Source organism: Eucyclogobius newberryi, unplaced genomic scaffold, assembly GCF_026437365.1.
Source record: "Eucyclogobius newberryi isolate DKJ021-1_F unplaced genomic scaffold, fEucNew1.0.hap1 SCAF_10, whole genome shotgun sequence".
In the NCBI taxonomy this organism is placed as follows: Eukaryota; Metazoa; Chordata; class Actinopteri; order Gobiiformes; family Gobiidae; genus Eucyclogobius; species Eucyclogobius newberryi.
Genome location: NW_027315724.1, coordinates 6,786,073 through 6,809,509, shown reverse-complemented (window position 1 = coordinate 6,809,509; position 23,437 = coordinate 6,786,073). Strand labels below are relative to the sequence as shown.

General features: G+C 40.1%; 15 non-coding genes across 15 annotated transcripts; all 15 read right to left on the bottom strand.

Moving 5' to 3' along the window:
- Positions 1 to 838: 838 nt before the first annotated feature.
- trnah-gug (transfer RNA histidin (anticodon GUG)) lies at positions 839 to 910 on the bottom strand. Its single transcript has one exon. It is a non-coding gene; the product is annotated as a tRNA-His (tRNA).
- Positions 911 to 1,742: 832 nt separating this feature from the next.
- Positions 1,743 to 1,815, bottom strand: trnar-acg (transfer RNA arginine (anticodon ACG)). The gene has a single exon. It is a non-coding gene; the product is annotated as a tRNA-Arg (tRNA).
- A 1,421-nt stretch (positions 1,816 to 3,236) lies between these two features.
- trnah-gug (transfer RNA histidin (anticodon GUG)) lies at positions 3,237 to 3,308 on the bottom strand. Its single transcript has one exon. It is a non-coding gene; the product is annotated as a tRNA-His (tRNA).
- Positions 3,309 to 4,435: 1,127 nt separating this feature from the next.
- On the bottom strand, positions 4,436 to 4,507 carry trnah-gug (transfer RNA histidin (anticodon GUG)). The gene has a single exon. It is a non-coding gene; the product is annotated as a tRNA-His (tRNA).
- Positions 4,508 to 5,634: 1,127 nt separating this feature from the next.
- Positions 5,635 to 5,706, bottom strand: trnah-gug (transfer RNA histidin (anticodon GUG)). Its single transcript has one exon. It is a non-coding gene; the product is annotated as a tRNA-His (tRNA).
- Positions 5,707 to 6,833: 1,127 nt separating this feature from the next.
- Positions 6,834 to 6,905, bottom strand: trnah-gug (transfer RNA histidin (anticodon GUG)). The gene has a single exon. It is a non-coding gene; the product is annotated as a tRNA-His (tRNA).
- Positions 6,906 to 7,739: 834 nt separating this feature from the next.
- Positions 7,740 to 7,812, bottom strand: trnar-acg (transfer RNA arginine (anticodon ACG)). Its single transcript has one exon. It is a non-coding gene; the product is annotated as a tRNA-Arg (tRNA).
- A 1,126-nt stretch (positions 7,813 to 8,938) lies between these two features.
- trnar-acg (transfer RNA arginine (anticodon ACG)) lies at positions 8,939 to 9,011 on the bottom strand. The gene has a single exon. It is a non-coding gene; the product is annotated as a tRNA-Arg (tRNA).
- Positions 9,012 to 9,233: 222 nt separating this feature from the next.
- Positions 9,234 to 9,305, bottom strand: trnah-gug (transfer RNA histidin (anticodon GUG)). The gene has a single exon. It is a non-coding gene; the product is annotated as a tRNA-His (tRNA).
- An 831-nt stretch (positions 9,306 to 10,136) lies between these two features.
- On the bottom strand, positions 10,137 to 10,209 carry trnar-acg (transfer RNA arginine (anticodon ACG)). Its single transcript has one exon. It is a non-coding gene; the product is annotated as a tRNA-Arg (tRNA).
- A 2,621-nt stretch (positions 10,210 to 12,830) lies between these two features.
- trnah-gug (transfer RNA histidin (anticodon GUG)) lies at positions 12,831 to 12,902 on the bottom strand. Its single transcript has one exon. It is a non-coding gene; the product is annotated as a tRNA-His (tRNA).
- An 833-nt stretch (positions 12,903 to 13,735) lies between these two features.
- On the bottom strand, positions 13,736 to 13,808 carry trnar-acg (transfer RNA arginine (anticodon ACG)). The gene has a single exon. It is a non-coding gene; the product is annotated as a tRNA-Arg (tRNA).
- A 2,622-nt stretch (positions 13,809 to 16,430) lies between these two features.
- On the bottom strand, positions 16,431 to 16,502 carry trnah-gug (transfer RNA histidin (anticodon GUG)). Its single transcript has one exon. It is a non-coding gene; the product is annotated as a tRNA-His (tRNA).
- Positions 16,503 to 22,124: 5,622 nt separating this feature from the next.
- Positions 22,125 to 22,197, bottom strand: trnar-acg (transfer RNA arginine (anticodon ACG)). The gene has a single exon. It is a non-coding gene; the product is annotated as a tRNA-Arg (tRNA).
- A 1,126-nt stretch (positions 22,198 to 23,323) lies between these two features.
- On the bottom strand, positions 23,324 to 23,396 carry trnar-acg (transfer RNA arginine (anticodon ACG)). Its single transcript has one exon. It is a non-coding gene; the product is annotated as a tRNA-Arg (tRNA).
- Between the last annotated feature and the right edge of the window lie 41 nt (positions 23,397 to 23,437).

Here is a 23,437-nt window from a genome sequence, read left to right as displayed (position 1 = left end):
AATGCTTTAGCAACATTCCTTTGCAAAATTACCCATCCAGTACCGAACCTGAATTAAAACTAGGACTAGACGAATACCAACCAGGTCTGAACCAGAACTAACCCTGAATCAAAGCAGGTGGAAAGCAAAATTCAGCAAGGCCTTAACCAAGACCAAACCAGGTCTAACCTAGTGCTAACACAGAATTAAACCCGTAAACAAGATGGTTCTTTTTTTTAAATTGATTTCAAAGATGGGTTGTGGACTGGAGTATATCAACTGGAGGGTCTGATGGACTGCTGCATACAAAATGCAGTGTACATAGGCTATACTACCACATCTACTTTTTGATACTGGGGTCTGACATCAAATCAGTGTACAAAGACCAATCTATCACCAAAAAACAAAAACGATACACAGTAGTGTTACTTGCCTAAAAATTGAGAAGATAGAAGACAGAATCTGGTTTGATCTTCCAAATGAACCCTTGGTTTAACATTAAAGGATTTACCACTTATTCATTTCACACTGATCAACTGACCGTTTTCAAGTTAAAATTTGATGCGAGCTAGCCAGAAGTCGAAACCAGAATCTTCTGATCCGTAGTCAGACGCGTTATCCATTGCGCCACTAGCCCCTAAAACTCCAGCTTTGTGGCTCAGTTGTCCAGAGTTTAAGGACAAAATGATGAATATCAGTAGAAACACTCAAACTGAGCACTGCAATGCCTGGCATATTTCTATCATAGTGAGAATATTGTATTATTGGACATTTATGAATGCTGTCAAGCTATCTTTTTACTGTAATATTCTTATGTATGAAACTGATTGAGAAAAATGCAAAGAAATCTTGCTAGGTATGCCGTGACCCGTATTCGAACCGGGGTTGCTGCGACCACAACGCAGAGTACTTACCACTATACCATCACGGCTGCTTTTTCGTAGGGCACTGACATTTAATCAGTGGACAAAGACCAGGTTTTTGTTTGGGCCTCCAAATTAGCTCTTGTCTAACATTCTAGTACTTACCAGTTATTTTACACACTGAGCCTAGAATCCTCTGATCCATAGTCACATGCGTTATCCATTGTGCCCTTAGCCCCTATACCAGGGCTATTCAATTAATTTCCCCTGGGGCCAGATTTTTCGGAGGACCAGAGGTGCACAACACGACACTACTGTATCAAAATGTTGTCAAATGTTGTGTGAAATAACATACCAAATGCTTTAGCAACATTCCTTTGCAAAATTACCCATCCAGTACCGAACCTGAATTAAAACTAGGACTAGACGAATACCAACCAGGTCTGAACCAGAACTAACCCTGAATCAAAGCAGGTGGAAAGCAAAATTCAGCAAGGCCTTAACCAAGACCAAACCAGGTCTAACCTAGTGCTAACACAGAATTAAACCCGTAAACAAGATGATTCTTTTTTTTAAATTGATTTCAAAGATGGGTTGTGGACTGGAGTATATCAACTGGAGGGTCTGATGGACTGCTGCATACAAAATGCAGTGTACATAGGCTATACTACCACATCTACTTTTTGATACTGGGGTCTGACATCAAATCAGTGTACACAGACCAATCTATCAACAAAAAACAAAAACGATACACAGTAGTTTTACTTGCTTAAAAATTGAGAAGATAGAAGACAGAATCTGGTTTGATCTTCCAAATGAACCCTTGGTTCAACATTAAAGGATTTACCACTTATTTATTTCACACTGATCAACTGACCGTTTTCAAGTTAAAATTTGATGCGAGCTAGCCAGGAGTCGAACCTAGAATCTTCTGATCCGTAGTCAGACGCGTTATCCATTGCGCCACTAGCCCCTAAAACTCCAGCTTTGTGGCTCAGTTGTCCAGAGTTTAAGGACAAACTGATGAATATCAGTAGAAACGCTCAAACTGAGCACTGCAATGCCTGGCATATTTCTATTATAGTGAGAATATTGTATTATTGGACATTTATGAATGCTGTCAAGCTATCAATTTACTGTAATATTCTTATGTATGAAACTGATTGAGAAAAATGCAAAGAAATCTTGCTAGGTATGCCGTGACCCGGATTCAAACCTGGGTTGCTGCGACCACAACGCAGAGTACTTACCACTATACGATCACGGCTGCTTTTTCGTAGGGCACTGACATTTAATCAGTGGACAAAGACCAGGTTTTTGTTTGGGCCTCCAAATTAGCTCTTGTCTAACATTCTAGTACTTACCAGTTATTTTACACACTGAGCCTAGAATCCTCTGATCCATAGTCACATGCGTTATCCATTGTGCCCTTAGCCCCTATACCAGGGCTATTCAATTAATTTCCCCTGGGGCCAGATTTTTCGGAGGACCAGAGGTGCACAACACGACACCACTGTATCAAAATGTTGTCAAATGTTGTGTGAAATAACATACCAAATGCTTTAGCAACATTCCTTTGCAAAATTACCCATCCAGTACCGAACCTGAATTAAAACTAGGACTAGACGAATACCAACCAGGTCTGAACCAGAACTAACCCTGAATCAAAGCAGGTGGAAAGCAAAATTCAGCAAGGCCTTAACCAAGACCAAACCAGGTCTAACCTAGTGCTAACACAGAATTAAACCCGTAAACAAGATGGTTCTTTTTTTTAAATTGATTTCAAAGATGGGTTGTGGACTGGAGTATATCAACTGGAGGGTCTGATGGACTGCTGCATACAAAATGCAGTGTACATAGGCTATACTACCACATCTACTTTTTGATACTGGGGTCTGACATCAAATCAGTGTACAAAGACCAATCTATCACCAAAAAACAAAAACGATACACAGTAGTGTTACTTGCCTAAAAATTGAGAAGATAGAAGACAGAATCTGGTTTGATCTTCCAAATGAACCCTTGGTTTAACATTAAAGGATTTACCACTTATTCATTTCACACTGATCAACTGACCGTTTTCAAGTTAAAATTTGATGCGAGCTAGCCAGAAGTCGAAACCAGAATCTTCTGATCCGTAGTCAGACGCGTTATCCATTGCGCCACTAGCCCCTAAAACTCCAGCTTTGTGGCTCAGTTGTCCAGAGTTTAAGGACAAAATGATGAATATCAGTAGAAACACTCAAACTGAGCACTGCAATGCCTGGCATATTTCTATCATAGTGAGAATATTGTATTATTGGACATTTATGAATGCTGTCAAGCTATCTTTTTACTGTAATATTCTTATGTATGAAACTGATTGAGAAAAATGCAAAGAAATCTTGCTAGGTATGCCGTGACCCGTATTCGAACCGGGGTTGCTGCGACCACAACGCAGAGTACTTACCACTATACCATCACGGCTGCTTTTTCGTAGGGCACTGACATTTAATCAGTGGACAAAGACCAGGTTTTTGTTTGGGCCTCCAAATTAGCTCTTGTCTAACATTCTAGTACTTACCAGTTATTTTACACACTGAGCCTAGAATCCTCTGATCCATAGTCACATGCGTTATCCATTGTGCCCTTAGCCCCTATACCAGGGCTATTCAATTAATTTCCCCTGGGGCCAGATTTTTCGGAGGACCAGAGGTGCACAACACGACACTACTGTATCAAAATGTTGTCAAATGTTGTGTGAAATAACATACCAAATGCTTTAGCAACATTCCTTTGCAAAATTACCCATCCAGTACCGAACCTGAATTAAAACTAGGACTAGACGAATACCAACCAGGTCTGAACCAGAACTAACCCTGAATCAAAGCAGGTGGAAAGCAAAATTCAGCAAGGCCTTAACCAAGACCAAACCAGGTCTAACCTAGTGCTAACACAGAATTAAACCCGTAAACAAGATGGTTCTTTTTTTTTAATTGATTTCAAAGATGGGTTGTGGACTGGAGTATATCAACTGGAGGGTCTGATGGACTGCTGCATACAAAATGCAGTGTACATAGGCTATACTACCACATCTACTTTTTGATACTGGGGTCTGACATCAAATCAGTGTACAAAGACCAATCTATCACCAAAAAACAAAAACGATACACAGTAGTGTTACTTGCCTAAAAATTGAGAAGATAGAAGACAGAATCTGGTTTGATCTTCCAAATGAACCCTTGGTTTAACATTAAAGGATTTACCACTTATTCATTTCACACTGATCAACTGACCGTTTTCAAGTTAAAATTTGATGCGAGCTAGCCAGGAGTCGAAACTAGAATCTTCTGATCCGTAGTCAGACGCGTTATCCATTGCGCCACTAGCCCCTAAAACTACAGCTTTGTGGCTCAGTTGTCCAGAGTTTAAGGACAAACTGATGAATATCAGTAGAAACACTCAAACTGAGCACTGCAATGCCTGGCATATTTCTATCATAGTGAGAATATTGTATTATTGGACATTTATGAATGCTGTCAAGCTATCTATTTACTGTAATATTCTTATGTATGAAACTGATTGAGATAAATGCAAAGAAATCTTGCTAGGTATGCCGTGACCCGGATTCGAACCGGGGTTGCTGCGACCACAACGCAGAGTACTTACCACTATACGATCACGGCTGCTTTTTCGTAGGGCACTGACATTTAATCAGTGGACAAAGACCAGGTTTTTGTTTGGGCCTCCAAATTAGCTCTTGTCTAACATTCTAGTACTTACCAGTTATTTTACACACTGAGCCTAGAATCCTCTGATCCATAGTCACATGCGTTATCCATTGTGCCCTTAGCCCCTATACCAGGGCTATTCAATTAATTTCCCCTGGGGCCAGATTTTTCGGAGGACCAGAGGTGCACAACACGACACTACTGTATCAAAATGTTGTCAAATGTTGTGTGAAATAACATACCAAATGCTTTAGCAACATTCCTTTGCAAAATTACCCATCCAGTACCGAACCTGAATTAAAACTAGGACTAGACGAATACCAACCAGGTCTGAACCAGAACTAACCCTGAATCAAAGCAGGTGGAAAGCAAAATTCAGCAAGGCCTTAACCAAGACCAAACCAGGTCTAACCTAGTGCTAACACAGAATTAAACCCGTAAACAAGATGATTCTTTTTTTTAAATTGATTTCAAAGATGGGTTGTGGACTGGAGTATATCAACTGGAGGGTCTGATGGACTGCTGCATACAAAATGCAGTGTACATAGGCTATACTACCACATCTACTTTTTGATACTGGGGTCTGACATCAAATCAGTGTACAAAGACCAATCTATCACCAAAAAACAAAAACGATACACAGTAGTGTTACTTGCCTAAAAATTGAGAAGATAGAAGACAGAATCTGGTTTGATCTTCCAAATGAACCCTTGGTTTAACATTAAAGGATTTACCACTTATTCATTTCACACTGATCAACTGACCGTTTTCAAGTTAAAATTTGATGCGAGCTAGCCAGGAGTCGAAACTAGAATCTTCTGATCCGTAGTCAGACGCGTTATCCATTGCGCCACTAGCCCCTAAAACTCCAGCTTTGTGGCTCAGTTGTCCAGAGTTTAAGGACAAACTGATGAATATCAGTAGAAACTCTCAAACTGAGCACTGCAATGCCTGGCATATTTCTATTATAGTGAGAATATTGTATTATTGGACATTTATGAATGCTGTCAAGCTATCAATTTACTGTAATATTCTTATGTATGAAACTGATTGAGAAAAATGCAAAGAAATCTTGCTAGGTATGCCGTGACCCGGATTCAAACCGGGGTTGCTGCGACCACAACGCAGAGTACTTACCACTATACGATCACGGCTGCTTTTTCGTAGGGCACTGACATTTAATCAGTGGACAAAGACCAGGTTTTTGTTTGGGCCTCCAAATTAGCTCTTGTCTAACATTCTAGTACTTACCAGTTATTTTACACACTGAGCCTGGAATCCTCTGATCCATAGTCACATGCGTTATCCATTGTGCCCTTAGCCCCTATACCAGGGCTATTCAATTAATTTCCCCTGGGGCCAGATTTTTCGGAGGACCAGAGGTGCACAACACGACACTACTGTATCAAAATGTTGTCAAATGTTGTGTGAAATAACATACCAAATGCTTTAGCAACATTCCTTTGCAAAATTACCCATCCAGTACCGAACCTGAATTAAAACTAGGACTAGACGAATACCAACCAGGTCTGAACCAGAACTAACCCTGAATCAAAGCAGGTGGAAAGCAAAATTCAGCAAGGCCTTAACCAAGACCAAACCAGGTCTAACCTAGTGCTAACACAGAATTAAACCCGTAAACAAGATGATTCTTTTTTTTAAATTGATTTCAAAGATGGGTTGTGGACTGGAGTATATCAACTGGAGGGTCTGATGGACTGCTGCATACAAAATGCAGTGTACATAGGCTATACTACCACATCTACTTTTTGATACTGGGGTCTGACATCAAATCAGTGTACAAAGACCAATCTATCACCAAAAAACAAAAACGATACACAGTAGTGTTACTTGCCTAAAAATTGAGAAGATAGAAGACAGAATCTGGTTTGATCTTCCAAATGAACCCTTGGTTTAACATTAAAGGATTTACCACTTATTCATTTCACACTGATCAACTGACCGTTTTCAAGTTAAAATTTGATGCGAGCTAGCCAGAAGTCGAAACCAGAATCTTCTGATCCGTAGTCAGACGCGTTATCCATTGCGCCACTAGCCCCTAAAACTCCAGCTTTGTGGCTCAGTTGTCCAGAGTTTAAGGACAAAATGATGAATATCAGTAGAAACACTCAAACTGAGCACTGCAATGCCTGGCATATTTCTATCATAGTGAGAATATTGTATTATTGGACATTTATGAATGCTGTCAAGCTATCTTTTTACTGTAATATTCTTATGTATGAAACTGATTGAGAAAAATGCAAAGAAATCTTGCTAGGTATGCCGTGACCCGGATTTGAACCGGGGTTGCTGCGACCACAACGCAGAGTACTTACCACTATACGATCACGGCTGCTTTTTCGTAGGGCACTGACATTTAATCAGTGGACAAAGACCAGGTTTTTGTTTGGGCCTCCAAATTAGCTCTTGTCTAACATTCTAGTACTTACCAGTTATTTTACACACTGAGCCTAGAATCCTCTGATCCATAGTCACATGCGTTATCCATTGTGCCCTTAGCCCCTATACCAGGGCTATTCAACTTAATTTCCCCTGGGGCCAGATTTTTCGGAGGACCAGAGGTGCACAACACGACACTACTGTATCAAAATGTTGTCAAATGTTGTGTGAAATAACATACCAAATGCTTTAGCAACATTCCTTTGCAAAATTACCCATCCAGTACCGAACCTGAATTAAAACTAGGACTAGACGAATACCAACCAGGTCTGAACCAGAACTAACCCTGAATCAAAGCAGGTGGAAAGCAAAATTCAGCAAGGCCTTAACCAAGACCAAACCAGGTCTAACCTAGTGCTAACACAGAATTAAACCCGTAAACAAGATGATTCTTTTTTTTTAAATTGATTTCAAAGATGGGTTGTGGACTGGAGTATATCAACTGGAGGGTCTGATGGACTGCTGCATACAAAATGCAGTGTACATAGGCTATACTACCACATCTACTTTTTGATACTGGGGTCTGACATCAAATCAGTGTACAAAGACCAATCCATCAACAAAAAACAAAAACGATACACAGTAGTGTTACTTGCCTAAAAATTGAGAAGATAGAAGACAGAATCTGGTTTGATCTTCCAAATGAACCCTTGGTTTAACATTAAAGGATTTACCACTTATTTATTTCACACTGATCAACTGACCGTTTTCAAGTTAAAATTTAATGCGAGCTAGCCAGGAGTCGAACCTAGAATCTTCTGATCCGTAGTCAGACGCGTTATCCATTGCGCCACTAGCCCCTAAAACTCCAGCTTTGTGGCTCAGTTGTCCAGAGTTTAAGGACAAACTGATGAATAGCAGTAGAAACACTCAAACTGAGCACTGCAATGCCTGGCATATTTCTATTATAGTGAGAATATTGTATTATTGGACATTTATGAATGCTGTCAAGCTATCAATTTACTGTAATATTCTTATGTATGAAACTGATTGAGAAAAATGCAAAGAAATCTTGCTAGGTATGCCGTGACCCGGATGCAAAACGGGGTTGCTGCGACCACAACGCAGAGTACTTACCACTATACGATCACGGCTGCTTTTTCGTAGGGCACTGACATTTAATCAGTGGACAAAGACCAGGTTTTTGTTTGGGCCTCCAAATTAGCTCTTGTCTAACATTCTAGTACTTACCAGTTATTTTACACACTGAGCCTAGAATCCTCTGATCCATAGTCACATGCGTTATCCATTGTGCTCTTAGCCCCTATACCAGGGCTATTCAATTAATTTCCCCTGGGGCCAGATTTTTCGGAGGACCAGAGGTGCACAACACGACACTACTGTATCAAAATGTTGTCAAATGTTGTGTGAAATAACATACCAAATGCTTTAGCAACATTCCTTTGCAAAATTACCCATCCAGTACCGAACCTGAATTAAAACTAGGACTAGACGAATACCAACCAGGTCTGAACCAGAACTAACCCTGAATCAAAGCAGGTGGAAAGCAAAATTCAGCAAGGCCTTAACCAAGACCAAACCAGGTCTAACCTAGTGCTAACACAGAATTAAACCCGTAAACAAGATGATTCTTTTTTTTAAATTGATTTCAAAGATGGGTTGTGGACTGGAGTATATCAACTGGAGGGTCTGATGGACTGCTGCATACAAAATGCAGTGTACATAGGCTATACTACCACATCTACTTTTTGATACTGGGGTCTGACATCAAATCAGTGTACACAGACCAATCTATCAACAAAAAACAAAAACGATACACAGTAGTTTTACTTGCTTAAAAATTGAGAAGATAGAAGACAGAATCTGGTTTGATCTTCCAAATGAACCCTTGGTTCAACATTAAAGGATTTACCACTTATTTATTTCACACTGATCAACTGACCGTTTTCAAGTTAAAATTTGATGCGAGCTAGCCAGGAGTTGAACCTAGAATCTTCTGATCCGTAGTCAGACGCGTTATCCATTGCGCCACTAGCCCCTAAAACTCCAGCTTTGTGGCTCAGTTGTCCAGAGTTTAAGGACAAACTGATGAATATCAGTAGAAACTCTCAAACTGAGCACTGCAATGCCTGGCATATTTCTATTATAGTGAGAATATTGTATTATTGGACATTTATGAATGCTGTCAAGCTATCAATTTACTGTAATATTCTTATGTATGAAACTGATTGAGAAAAATGCAAAGAAATCTTGGTAGGTATGCCGTGACCCGGATTCGAACCGGGGTTGCTGCGACCACAACGCAGAGTACTTACCACTATACGATCACGGCTGCTTTTTCATAGGGCACTGACATTTAATCAGTGGACAAAGACCAGGTTTTTGTTTGGGCCTCCAAATTAGCTCTTGTCTAACATTCTAGTACTTACCAGTTATTTTACACACTGAGCCTAGAATCCTCTGATCCATAGTCACATGCGTTATCCATTGTGCCCTTAGCCCCTATACCAGGGCTATTCAATTAATTTCCCCTGGGGCCAGATTTTTCGGAGGACCAGAGGTGCACAACACGACACTACTGTATCAAAATGTTGTCAAATGTTGTGTGAAATAACATACCAAATGCTTTAGCAACATTCCTTTGCAAAATTACCCATCCAGTACCGAACCTGAATTAAAACTAGGACTAGACGAATACCAACCAGGTCTGAACCAGAACTAACCCTGAATCAAAGCAGGTGGAAAGCAAAATTCAGCAAGGCCTTAACCAAGACCAAACCAGGTCTAACCTAGTGCTAACACAGAATTAAACCCGTAAACAAGATGATTCTTTTTTTAAATTGATTTCAAAGATGGGTTGTGGACTGGAGTATATCAACTGGAGGGTCTGATGGACTGCTGCATACAAAATGCAGTGTACATAGGCTATACTACCACATCTACTTTTTGATACTGGGGTCTGACATCAAATCAGTGTACACAGACCAATCTATCAACAAAAAACAAAAACGATACACAGTAGTTTTACTTGCTTAAAAATTGAGAAGATAGAAGACAGAATCTGGTTTGATCTTCCAAATGAACCCTTGGTTCAACATTAAAGGATTTACCACTTATTTATTTCACACTGATCAACTGACCGTTTTCAAGTTAAAATTTGATGCGAGCTAGCCAGGAGTCGAACCTAGAATTTTCTGATCCGTAGTCAGACGCGTTATCCATTGCGCCACTAGCCCCTAAAACTCCAGCTTTGTGGCTCAGTTGTCCAGAGTTTAAGGACAAACTGATGAATATCAGTAGAAACTCTCAAACTGAGCACTGCAATGCCTGGCATATTTCTATTATAGTGAGAATATTGTATTATTGGACATTTATGAATGCTGTCAAGCTATCAATTTACTGTAATATTCTTATGTATGAAACTGATTGAGAAAAATGCAAAGAAATCTTGGTAGGTATGCCGTGACCCGGATTCGAACCGGGGTTGCTGTGACCACAACGCAGAGTACTTACCACTATACGATCACGGCTGCTTTTTCGTAGGGCACTGACATTTAATCAGTGGACAAAGACCAGGTTTTTGTTTGGGCCTCCAAATTAGCTCTTGTCTAACATTCTAGTACTTACCAGTTATTTTACACACTGAGCCTAGAATCCTCTGATCCATAGTCACATGCGTTATCCATTGTGCCCTTAGCCCCTATACCAGGGCTATTCAATTAATTTCCCCTGGGGCCAGATTTTTCGGAGGACCAGAGGTGCACAACACGACACTACTGTATCAAAATGTTGTCAAATGTTGTGTGAAATAACATACCAAATGCTTTAGCAACATTCCTTTGCAAAATTACCCATCCAGTACCGAACCTGAATTAAAACTAGGACTAGACGAATACCAACCAGGTCTGAACCAGAACTAACCCTGAATCAAAGCAGGTGGAAAGCAAAATTCAGCAAGGCCTTAACCAAGACCAAACCAGGTCTAACCTAGTGCTAACACAGAATTAAACCCGTAAACAAGATGATTCTTTTTTTTAAATTGATTTCAAAGATGGGTTGTGGACTGGAGTATATCAACTGGAGGGTCTGATGGACTGCTGCATACAAAATGCAGTGTACATAGGCTATACTACCACATCTACTTTTTGATACTGGGGTCTGACATCAAATCAGTGTACAAAGACCAATCTATCACCAAAAAACAAAAACGATACACAGTAGTGTTACTTGCCTAAAAATTGAGAAGATAGAAGACAGAATCTGGTTTGATCTTCCAAATGAACCCTTGGTTTAACATTAAAGGATTTACCACTTATTCATTTCACACTGATCAACTGACCGTTTTCAAGTTAAAATTTGATGCGAGCTAGCCAGGAGTCGAAACCAGAATCTTCTGATTCGTAGTCAGACGCGTTATCCATTGCGCCACTAGCCCCTAAAACTCCAGCTTTGTGGCTCAGTTGTCCAGAGTTTAAGGACAAACTGATGAATATCAGTAGAAACACTCAAACTGAGCACTGCAATGCCTGGCATATTTCTATCATAGTGAGAATATTGTATTATTGGACATTTATGAATGCTGTCAAGCTATCTTTTTACTGTAATATTCTTATGTATGAAACTGATTGAGAAAAATGCAAAGAAATCTTGCTAGGTATGCCGTGACCTGGATTCAAACCGGGGTTGCTGCGACCACAACGCAGAGTACTTACCACTATACGATCACGGCTGCTTTTTCGTAGGGCACTGACATTTAATCAGTGGACAAAGACCAGGTTTTTGTTTGGGCCTCCAAATTAGCTCTTGTCTAACATTCTAGTACTTACCAGTTATTTTACACACTGAGCCTAGAATCCTCTGATCCATAGTCACATGCGTTATCCATTGTGCCCTTAGCCCCTATACCAGGGCTATTCAACTTAATTTCCCCTGGGGCCAGATTTTTCGGAGGACCAGAGGTGCACAACACGACACTACTGTATCAAAATGTTGTCAAATGTTGTGTGAAATAACATACCAAATGCTTTAGCAACATTCCTTTGCAAAATTACCCATCCAGTACCGAACCTGAATTTAAACTAGGACTAGACGAATACCAACCAGGTCTGAACCAGAACTAACCCTGAATCAAAGCAGGTGGAAAGCAAAATTCAGCAAGGCCTTAACCAGGACCAAACCAGGTCTAACCTAGTGCTAACACAGAATTAAACCCGTAAACAAGATGATTCTTTTTTTTAAATTGATTTCAAAGATGGGTTGTGGACTGGAGTATATCAACTGGAGGGTCTGATGGACTGCTGCATACAAAATGCAGTGTACATAGGCTATACTACCACATCTACTTTTTGATACTGGGGTCTGACATCAAATCAGTGTACAAAGACCAATCTATCAACAAAAAACAAAAACGATACACAGTAGTTTTACTTGCTTAAAAATTGAGAAGATAGAAGACAGAATCTGGTTTGATCTTCCAAATGAACCCTTGGTTTAACATTAAAGGATTTACCACTTATTCATTTCACACTGATCAACTGACCGTTTTCAAGTTAAAATTTGATGCGAGCTAGCCAGCAGTCGAAACCAGAATCTTCTGGTCCGTAGTCAGACGCGTTATCCATTGCGCCACTAGCCCCTAAAACTCCAGCTTTGTGGCTCAGTTGTCCAGAGTTTAAGGACAAACTGATGAATATCAGTAGAAACACTCAAACTGAGCACTGCAATGCCTGGCATATTTCTATCATAGTGAGAATATTGTATTATTGGACATTTATGAATGCTGTCAAGCTATCAATTTACTGTAATATTCTTATGTATGAAACTGATTGAGAAAAATGCAAAGAAATCTTGGTAGGTATGCCGTGACCCGGATTCGAACCGGGGTTGCTGCGACCACAACGCAGAGTACTTACCACTATACGATCACGGCTGCTTTTTCGTAGGGCACTGACATTTAATCAGTGGACAAAGACCAGGTTTTTGTTTGGGCCTCCAAATTAGCTCTTGTCTAACATTCTAGTACTTACCAGTTATTTTACACACTGAGCCTAGAATCCTCTGATCCATAGTCACATGCGTTATCCATTGTGCCCTTAGCCCCTATACCAGGGCTATTCAACTTAATTTCCCCTAGGGCCAGATTTTTCGGAGGACCAGAGGTGCACAACACGATACTACTGTATCAAAATGTTGTCAAATGTTGTGTGAAATAACATACCAAATGCTTTAGCAACATTCCTTTGCAAAATTACCCATCCAGTACCGAACCTGAATTAAAACTAGGACTAGACGAATACCAACCAGGTCTGAACCAGAACTAACCCTGAATCAAAGCAGGTGGAAAGCAAAATTCAGCAAGGCCTTAACCAAGACCAAACCAGGTCTAACCTAGTGCTAACACAGAATTAAACCCGTAAACAAGATGATTATTTTTTTTAAATTGATTTCAAAGATGGGTTGTGGACTGGAGTATATCAACTGGAGGGTCTGATGGACTGCTGCATACAAAATGCAGTGTACATAGGCTATACTACCACATCTACTTTTTGATACTGGGGTCTGACATCAAATCAGTGTACAAAGACCAATCCATCAACAAAAAACAAAAACGATACACAGTAGTGTTACTTGCCTAAAAATTGAGAAGATAGAAGACAGAATCTGGTTTGATCTTCCAAATGAACCCTTGGTTTAACATTAAAGGATTTACCACTTATTTATTTCACACTGATCAACTGACCGTTTTCAAGTTAAAATTTAATGCGAGCTAGCCAGGAGTCGAACCTAGAATCTTCTGATCCGTAGTCAGACGCGTTATCCATTGCGCCACTAGCCCCTAAAACTCCAGCTTTGTGGCTCAGTTGTCCAGAGTTTAAGGACAAACTGATGAATATCAGTAGAAACACTCAAACTGAGCACTGCAATGCCTGGCATATTTCTATTATAGTGAGAATATTGTATTATTGGACATTTATGAATGCTGTCAAGCTATCAATTTACTGTAATATTCTTATGTATGAAACTGATTGAGAAAAATGCAAAGAAATCTTGGTAGGTATGCCGTGACCCGGATTCGAACCGGGGTTGCTGCGACCACAACGCAGAGTACATACCACTATACGATCATGGCTGCTTTTTCGTAGGGCACTGACATTTAATCAGTGGACAAAGACCAGGTTTTTGTTTGGGCCTCCAAATTAGCTCTTGTCTAACATTCTAGTACTTACCAGTTATTTTACACACTGAGCCTAGAATCCTCTGATCCATAGTCACATGCGTTATCCATTGTGCCCTTAGCCCCTATACCAGGGCTATTCAACTTAATTTCCCCTAGGGCCAGATTTTTCGGAGGACCAGAGGTGCACAACACGACACTACTGTATCAAAATGTTGTCAAATGTTGTGTGAAATAACATACCAAATGCTTTAGCAACATTCCTTTGCAAAATTACCCATCCAGTACCGAACCTGAATTAAAACTAGGACTAGACGAATACCAACCAGGTCTGAACCAGAACTAACCCTGAATCAAAGCAGGTGGAAAGCAAAATTCAGCAAGGCCTTAACCAAGACCAAACCAGGTCTAACCTAGTGCTAACACAGAATTAAACCCGTAAACAAGATGGTTCTTTTTTTTAAATTGATTTCAAAGATGGGTTGTGGACTGGAGTATATCAACTGGAGGGTCTGATGGACTGCTGCATACAAAATGCAGTGTACATAGGCTATACTACCACATCTACTTTTTGATACTGGGGTCTGACATCAAATCAGTGTACAAAGACCAATCTATCAACAAAAAACAAAAACGATACACAGTAGTTTTACTTGCTTAAAAATTGAGACGATAGAAGACAGAATCTGGTTTGATCTTCCAAATGAACCCTTGGTTTAACATTAAAGGATTTACCACTTATTCATTTCACACTGATCAACTGACCGTTTTCAAGTTAAAATTTGATGCGAGCTAGCCAGGAGTCGAAACCAGAATCTTCTGATCCGTAGTCAGACGCGTTATCCATTGCGCCACTAGCCCCTAAAACTCCAGCTTTGTGGCTCAGTTGTCCAGAGTTTAAGGACAAACTGATGAATATCAGTAGAAACACTCAAACTGAGCACTGCAATGCCTGGCATATTTCTATCATAGTGAGAATATTGTATTATTGGACATTTATGAATGCTGTCAAGCTATCTTTTTACTGTAATATTCTTATGTATGAAACTGATTGAGAAAAATGCAAAGAAATCTTGCTAGGTATGCCGTGACCCGGATTCGAACCGGGGTTGCTGCGACCACAACGCAGAGTACTTACCACTATACGATGACGGCTGCTTTTTCGTAGGGCACTGACATTTAATCAGTGGACAAAGACCAGGTTTTTGTTTGGGCCTCCAAATTAGCTCTTGTCTAACATTCTAGTACTTACCAGTTATTTTACACACTGAGCCTAGAATCCTCTGATCCATAGTCACATGCGTTATCCATTGTGCCCTTAGCCCCTATACCAGGGCTATTCAACTTAATTTCCCCTGGGGCCAGATTTTTCGGAGGACCAGAGGTGCACAACACGACACTACTGTATCAAAATGTTGTCAAATGTTGTGTGAAATAACATACCAAATGCTTTAGCAACATTCCTTTGCAAAATTACCCATCCAGTACCGAACCTGAATTTAAACTAGGACTAGACGAATACCAACCAGGTCTGAACCAGAACTAACCCTAAATCAAAGCAGGTGGAAAGCAAAATTCAGCAAGGCCTTAACCAGGACCAAACCAGGTCTAACCTAGTGCTAACACAGAATTAAACCCGTAAACAAGATGATTCTTTTTTTTAAATTGATTTCAAAGATGGGTTGTGGACTGGAGTATATCAACTGGAGGGTCTGATGGACTGCTGCATACAAAATGCAGTGTACATAGGCTATACTACCACATCTACTTTTTGATACTGGGGTCTGACATCAAATCAGTGTACAAAGACCAATCTATCACCAAAAAACAAAAACGATACACAGTAGTGTTACTTGCCTAAAAATTGAGAAGATAGAAGACAGAATCTGGTTTGATCTTCCAAATGAACCCTTGGTTTAACATTAAAGGATTTACCACTTATTAATTTCACACTGATCAACTGACCGTTTTCAAGTTAAAATTTGATGCGAGCTAGCCAGCAGTCGAAACCAGAATCTTCTGATCCGTAGTCAGACGCGTTATCCATTGCGCCACTAGCCCCTAAAACTCCAGCTTTGTGGCTCAGTTGTCCAGAGTTTAAGGACAAACTGATGAATATCAGTAGAAACACTCAAACTGAGCACTGCAATGCCTGGCATATTTCTATCATAGTGAGAATATTGTATTATTGGACATTTATGAATGCTGTCAAGCTATCAATTTACTGTAATATTCTTATGTATGAAACTGATTGAGAAAAATGCAAAGAAATCTTGGTAGGTATGCCGTGACCCGGATTCGAACCGGGGTTGCTGCGACCACAACGCAGAGTACTTACCACTATACGATCACGGCTGCTTTTTTGTAGGGCACTGACATTTAATCAGTGGACAAAGACCAGGTTTTTGTTTGGGCCTCCAAATTAGCTCTTGTCTAACATTCTAGTACTTACCAGTTATTTTACACACTGAGCCTAGAATCCTCTGATCCATAGTCACATGCGTTATCCATTGTGCCCTTAGCCCCTATACCAGGGCTATTCAACTTAATTTCCCCTAGGGCCAGATTTTTCGGAGGACCAGAGGTGCACAACACGACACTACTGTATCAAAATGTTGTCAAATGTTGTGTGAAATAACATACCAAATGCTTTAGCAACATTCCTTTGCAAAATTACCCATCCAGTACCGAACCTGAATTAAAACTAGGACTAGACGAATACCAACCAGGTCTGAACCAGAACTAACCCTGAATCAAAGCAGGTGGAAAGCAAAATTCAGCAAGGCCTTAACCAAGACCAAACCAGGTCTAACCTAGTGCTAACACAGAATTAAACCCGTAAACAAGATGATTCTTTTTTTTTAAATTGATTTCAAAGATGGGTTGTGGACTGGAGTATATCAACTGGAGGGTCTGATGGACTGCTGCATACAAAATGCAGTGTACATAGGCTATACTACCACATCTACTTTTTGATACTGGGGTCTGACATCAAATCAGTGTACAAAGACCAATCTATCACCAAAAAACAAAAACGATACACAGTAGTGTTACTTGCCTAAAAATTGAGAAGATAGAAGACAGAATCTGGTTTGATCTTCCAAATGAACCCTTGGTTTAACATTAAAGGATTTACCACTTATTCATTTCACACTGATCAACTGACCGTTTTCAAGTTAAAATTTGATGCGAGCTAGCCAGGAGTCGAAACTAGAATCTTCTGATCCGTAGTCAGACGCGTTATCCATTGCGCCACTAGCCCCTAAAACTCCAGCTTTGTGGCTCAGTTGTCCAGAGTTTAAGGACAAACTGATGAATATCAGTAGAAACACTCAAACTGAGCACTGCAATGCCTGGCATATTTCTATTATAGTGAGAATATTGTATTATTGGACATTTATGAATGCTGTCAAGCTATCAATTTACTGTAATATTCTTATGTATGAAACTGATTGAGAAAAATGCAAAGAAATCTTGGTAGGTATGCCGTGACCCGGATTCGAACCGGGGTTGCTGCGACCACAACGCAGAGTACATACCACTATACGATCATGGCTGCTTTTTCGTAGGGCACTGACATTTAATCAGTGGACAAAGACCAGGTTTTTGTTTGGGCCTCCAAATTAGCTCTTGTCTAACATTCTAGTACTTACCAGTTATTTTACACACTGAGCCTAGAATCCTCTGATCCATAGTCACATGCGTTATCCATTGTGCCCTTAGCCCCTATACCAGGGCTATTCAACTTAATTTCCCCTAGGGCCAGATTTTTCGGAGGACCAGAGGTGCACAACACGACACTACTGTATCAAAATGTTGTCAAATGTTGTGTGAAATAACATACCAAATGCTTTAGCAACATTCCTTTGCAAAATTACCCATCCAGTACCGAACCTGAATTAAAACTAGGACTAGACGAATACCAACCAGGTCTGAACCAGAACTAACCCTGAATCAAAGCAGGTGGAAAGCAAAATTCAGCAAGGCCTTAACCAAGACCAAACCAGGTCTAACCTAGTGCTAACACAGAATTAAACCCGTAAACAAGATGGTTCTTTTTTTTAAATTGATTTCAAAGATGGGTTGTGGACTGGAGTATATCAACTGGAGGGTCTGATGGACTGCTGCATACAAAATGCAGTGTACATAGGCTATACTACCACATCTACTTTTTGATACTGGGGTCTGACATCAAATCAGTGTACAAAGACCAATCTATCAACAAAAAACAAAAACGATACACAGTAGTTTTACTTGCTTAAAAATTGAGAAGATAGAAGACAGAATCTGGTTTGATCTTCCAAATGAACCCTTGGTTTAACATTAAAGGATTTACCACTTATTCATTTCACACTGATCAACTGACCGTTTTCAAGTTAAAATTTGATGCGCGCTAGCCAGGAGTCGAAACCAGAATCTTCTGATCCGTAGTCAGACGCGTTATCCATTGCGCCACTAGCCCCTAAAACTCCAGCTTTGTGGCTCAGTTGTCCAGAGTTTAAGGACAAACTGATGAATATCAGTAGAAACACTCAAACTGAGCACTGCAATGCCTGGCATATTTCTATCATAGTGAGAATATTGTATTATTGGACATTTATGAATGCTGTCAAGCTATCTTTTTACTGTAATATTCTTATGTATGAAACTGATTGAGAAAAATGCAAAGAAATCTTGCTAGGTATGCTGTGACCCGGATTCGAACCGGGGTTGCTGCGACCACAACGCAGAGTACTTACCACTATACGATGACGGCTGGTTTTTCGTAGGGCACTGACATTTAATCAGTGGACAAAGACCAGGTTTTTGTTTGGGCCTCCAAATTAGCTCTTGTCTAACATTCTAGTACTTACCAGTTATTTTACACACTGAGCCTAGAATCCTCTGATCCATAGTCACATGCGTTATCCATTGTGCCCTTAGCCCCTATACCAGGGCTATTCAATTAATTTCCCCTGGGGCCAGATTTTTCGGAGGACCAGAGGTGCACAACACGACACTACTGTATCAAAATGTTGTCAAATGTGTGAAATAACATACCAAATGCTTTAGCAACATTCCTTTGCAAAATTACCCATCCAGTACCGAACCTGAATTAAAACTAGGACTAGACGAATACCAACCAGGTCTGAACCAGAACTAACCCTGAATCAAAGCAGGTGGAAAGCAAAATTCAGCAAGGCCTTAACCAAGACCAAACCAGGTCTAACCTAGTGCTAACACAGAATTAAACCCGTAAACAAGATGGTTCTTTTTTTTAAATTGATTTCAAAGATGGGTTGTGGACTGGAGTATATCAACTGGAGGGTCTGATGGACTGCTGCATACAAAATGCAGTGTACATAGGCTATACTACCACATCTACTTTTTGATACTGGGGTCTGACATCAAATCAGTGTACAAAGACCAATCTATCAACAAAAAACAAAAACGATACACAGTAGTTTTACTTGCTTAAAAATTGAGAAGATAGAAGACAGAATCTGGTTTGATCTTCCAAATGAACCCTTGGTTTAACATTAAAGGATTTACCACTTATTCATTTCACACTGATCAACTGACCGTTTTCAAGTTAAAATTTGATGCGCGCTAGCCAGGAGTCGAAACCAGAATCTTCTGATCCGTAGTCAGACGCGTTATCCATTGCGCCACTAGCCCCTAAAACTCCAGCTTTGTGGCTCAGTTGTCCAGAGTTTAAGGACAAACTGATGAATATCAGTAGAAACACTCAAACTGAGCACTGCAATGCCTGGCATATTTCTATCATAGTGAGAATATTGTATTATTGGACATTTATGAATGCTGTCAAGCTATCTTTTTACTGTAATATTCTTATGTATGAAACTGATTGAGAAAAATGCAAAGAAATCTTGCTAGGTATGCTGTGACCCGGATTCGAACCGGGGTTGCTGCGACCACAACGCAGAGTACTTACCACTATACGATGACGGCTGGTTTTTCGTAGGGCACTGACATTTAATCAGTGGACAAAGACCAGGTTTTTGTTTGGGCCTCCAAATTAGCTCTTGTCTAACATTCTAGTACTTACCAGTTATTTTACACACTGAGCCTAGAATCCTCTGATCCATAGTCACATGCGTTATCCATTGTGCCCTTAGCCCCTATACCAGGGCTATTCAATTAATTTCCCCTGGGGCCAGATTTTTCGGAGGACCAGAGGTGCACAACACGACACTACTGTATCAAAATGTTGTCAAATGTGTGAAATAACATACCAAATGCTTTAGCAACATTCCTTTGCAAAATTACCCATCCAGTACCGAACCTGAATTAAAACTAGGACTAGACGAATACCAACCAGGTCTGAACCAGAACTAACCCTGAATCAAAGCAGGTGGAAAGCAAAATTCAGCAAGGCCTTAACCAAGACCAAACCAGGTCTAACCTAGTGCTAACACAGAATTAAACCCGTAAACAAGATGGTTCTTTTTTTTAAATTGATTTCAAAGATGGGTTGTGGACTGGAGTATATCAACTGGAGGGTCTGATGGACTGCTGCATACAAAATGCAGTGTACATAGGCTATACTACCACATCTACTTTTTGATACTGGGGTCTGACATCAAATCAGTGTACAAAGACCAATCTATCAACAAAAAACAAAAACGATACACAGTAGTTTTACTTGCTTAAAAATTGAGAAGATAGAAGACAGAATCTGGTTTGATCTTCCAAATGAACCCTTGGTTTAACATTAAAGGATTTACCACTTATTCATTTCACACTGATCAACTGACCGTTTTCAAGTTAAAATTTGATGCGCGCTAGCCAGGAGTCGAAACCAGAATCTTCTGATCCGTAGTCAGACGCGTTATCCATTGCGCCACTAGCCCCTAAAACTCCAGCTTTGTGGCTCAGTTGTCCAGAGTTTAAGGACAAACTGATGAATATCAGTAGAAACACTCAAACTGAGCACTGCAATGCCTGGCATATTTCTATCATAGTGAGAATATTGTATTATTGGACATTTATGAATGCTGTCAAGCTATCTTTTTACTGTAATATTCTTATGTATGAAACTGATTGAGAAAAATGCAAAGAAATCTTGCTAGGTATGCTGTGACCCGGATTCGAACCGGGGTTGCTGCGACCACAACGCAGAGTACTTACCACTATACGATGACGGCTGGTTTTTCGTAGGGCACTGACATTTAATCAGTGGACAAAGACCAGGTTTTTGTTTGGGCCTCCAAATTAGCTCTTGTCTAACATTCTAGTACTTACCAGTTATTTTACACACTGAGCCTAGAATCCTCTGATCCATAGTCACATGCGTTATCCATTGTGCCCTTAGCCCCTATACCAGGGCTATTCAATTAATTTCCCCTGGGGCCAGATTTTTCGGAGGACCAGAGGTGCACAACACGACACTACTGTATCAAAATGTTGTCAAATGTGTGAAATAACATACCAAATGCTTTAGCAACATTCCTTTGCAAAATTACCCATCCAGTACCGAACCTGAATTAAAACTAGGACTAGACGAATACCAACCAGGTCTGAACCAGAACTAACCCTGAATCAAAGCAGGTGGAAAGCAAAATTCAGCAAGGCCTTAACCAAGACCAAACCAGGTCTAACCTAGTGCTAACACAGAATTAAACCCGTAAACAAGATGATTATTTTTTTTAAATTGATTTCAAAGATGGGTTGTGGACTGGAGTATATCAACTGGAGGGTCTGATGGACTGCTGCATACAAAATGCAGTGTACATAGGCTATACTACCACATCTACTTTTTGATACTGGGGTCTGACATCAAATCAGTGTACACAGACCAATCTATCAACAAAAAACAAAAACGATACACAGTAGTTTTACTTGCTTAAAAATTGAGAAGATAGAAGACAGAATCTGGTTTGATCTTCCAAATGAACCCTTGGTTCAACATTAAAGGATTTACCACTTATTTATTTCACACTGATCAACTGACCGTTTTCAAGTTAAAATTTGATGCGAGCTAGCCAGGAGTCGAACCTAGAATCTTCTGATCCGTAGTCAGACGCGTTATCCATTGTGCCACTAGCCCCTAAAACTCCAGCTTTGTGGCTCAGTTGTCCAGAGTTTAAGGACAAACTGATGAATATCAGTAGAAACTCTCAAACTGAGCACTGCAATGCCTGGCATATTTCTATTATAGTGAGAATATTGTATTATTGGACATTTATGAATGCTGTCAAGCTATCAATTTACTGTAATATTCTTATGTATGAAACTGATTGAGAAAAATGCAAAGCAATCTTGCTAGGTATGCCGTGACCCGGATGCAAACCGGGGTTGCTGCGACCACAACGCAGAGTACTTACCACTATACGATCACGGCTGCTTTTTCGTAGGGCACTGACATTTAATCAGTGGACAAAGACCAGGTTTTTGTTTGGGCCTCCAAATTAGCTCTTGTCTAACATTCTAGTACTTACCAGTTATTTTACACACTGAGCCTAGAATCCTCTGATCCATAGTCACATGCGTTATCCATTGTGCCCTTAGCCCCTATACCAGGGCTATTCAATTAATTTCCCCTGGGGCCAGATTTTTCGGAGGACCAGAGGTGCACAACACGACACTACTGTATCAAAATGTTGTCAAATGTTGTGTGAAATAACATACCAAATGCTTTAGCAACATTCCTTTGCAAAATTACCCATCCAGTACCGAACCTGAATTAAAACTAGGACTAGACGAATACCAACCAGGTCTGAACCAGAACTAACCCTGAATCAAAGCAGGTGGAAAGCAAAATTCAGCAAGGCCTTAACCAAGACCAAACCAGGTCTAACCTAGTGCTAACACAGAATTAAACCCGTAAACAAGATGATTCTTTTTTTTAAATTGATTTCAAAGATGGGTTGTGGACTGGAGTATATCAACTGGAGGGTCTGATGGACTGCTGCATACAAAATGCAGTGTACATAGGCTATACTACCACATCTACTTTTTGATACTGGGGTCTGACATCAAATCAGTGTACACAGACCAATCTATCAACAAAAAACAAAAACGATACACAGTAGTTTTACTTGCTTAAAAATTGAGAAGATAGAAGACAGAATCTGGTTTGATCTTCCAAATGAACCCTTGGTTCAACATTAAAGGATTTACCACTTATTTATTTCACACTGATCAACTGACCGTTTTCAAGTTAAAATTTGATGCGAGCTAGCCAGGAGTCGAACCTAGAATCTTCTGATCCGTAGTCAGACGCGTTATCCATTGTGCCACTAGCCCCTAAAACTCCAGCTTTGTGGCTCAGTTGTCCAGAGTTTAAG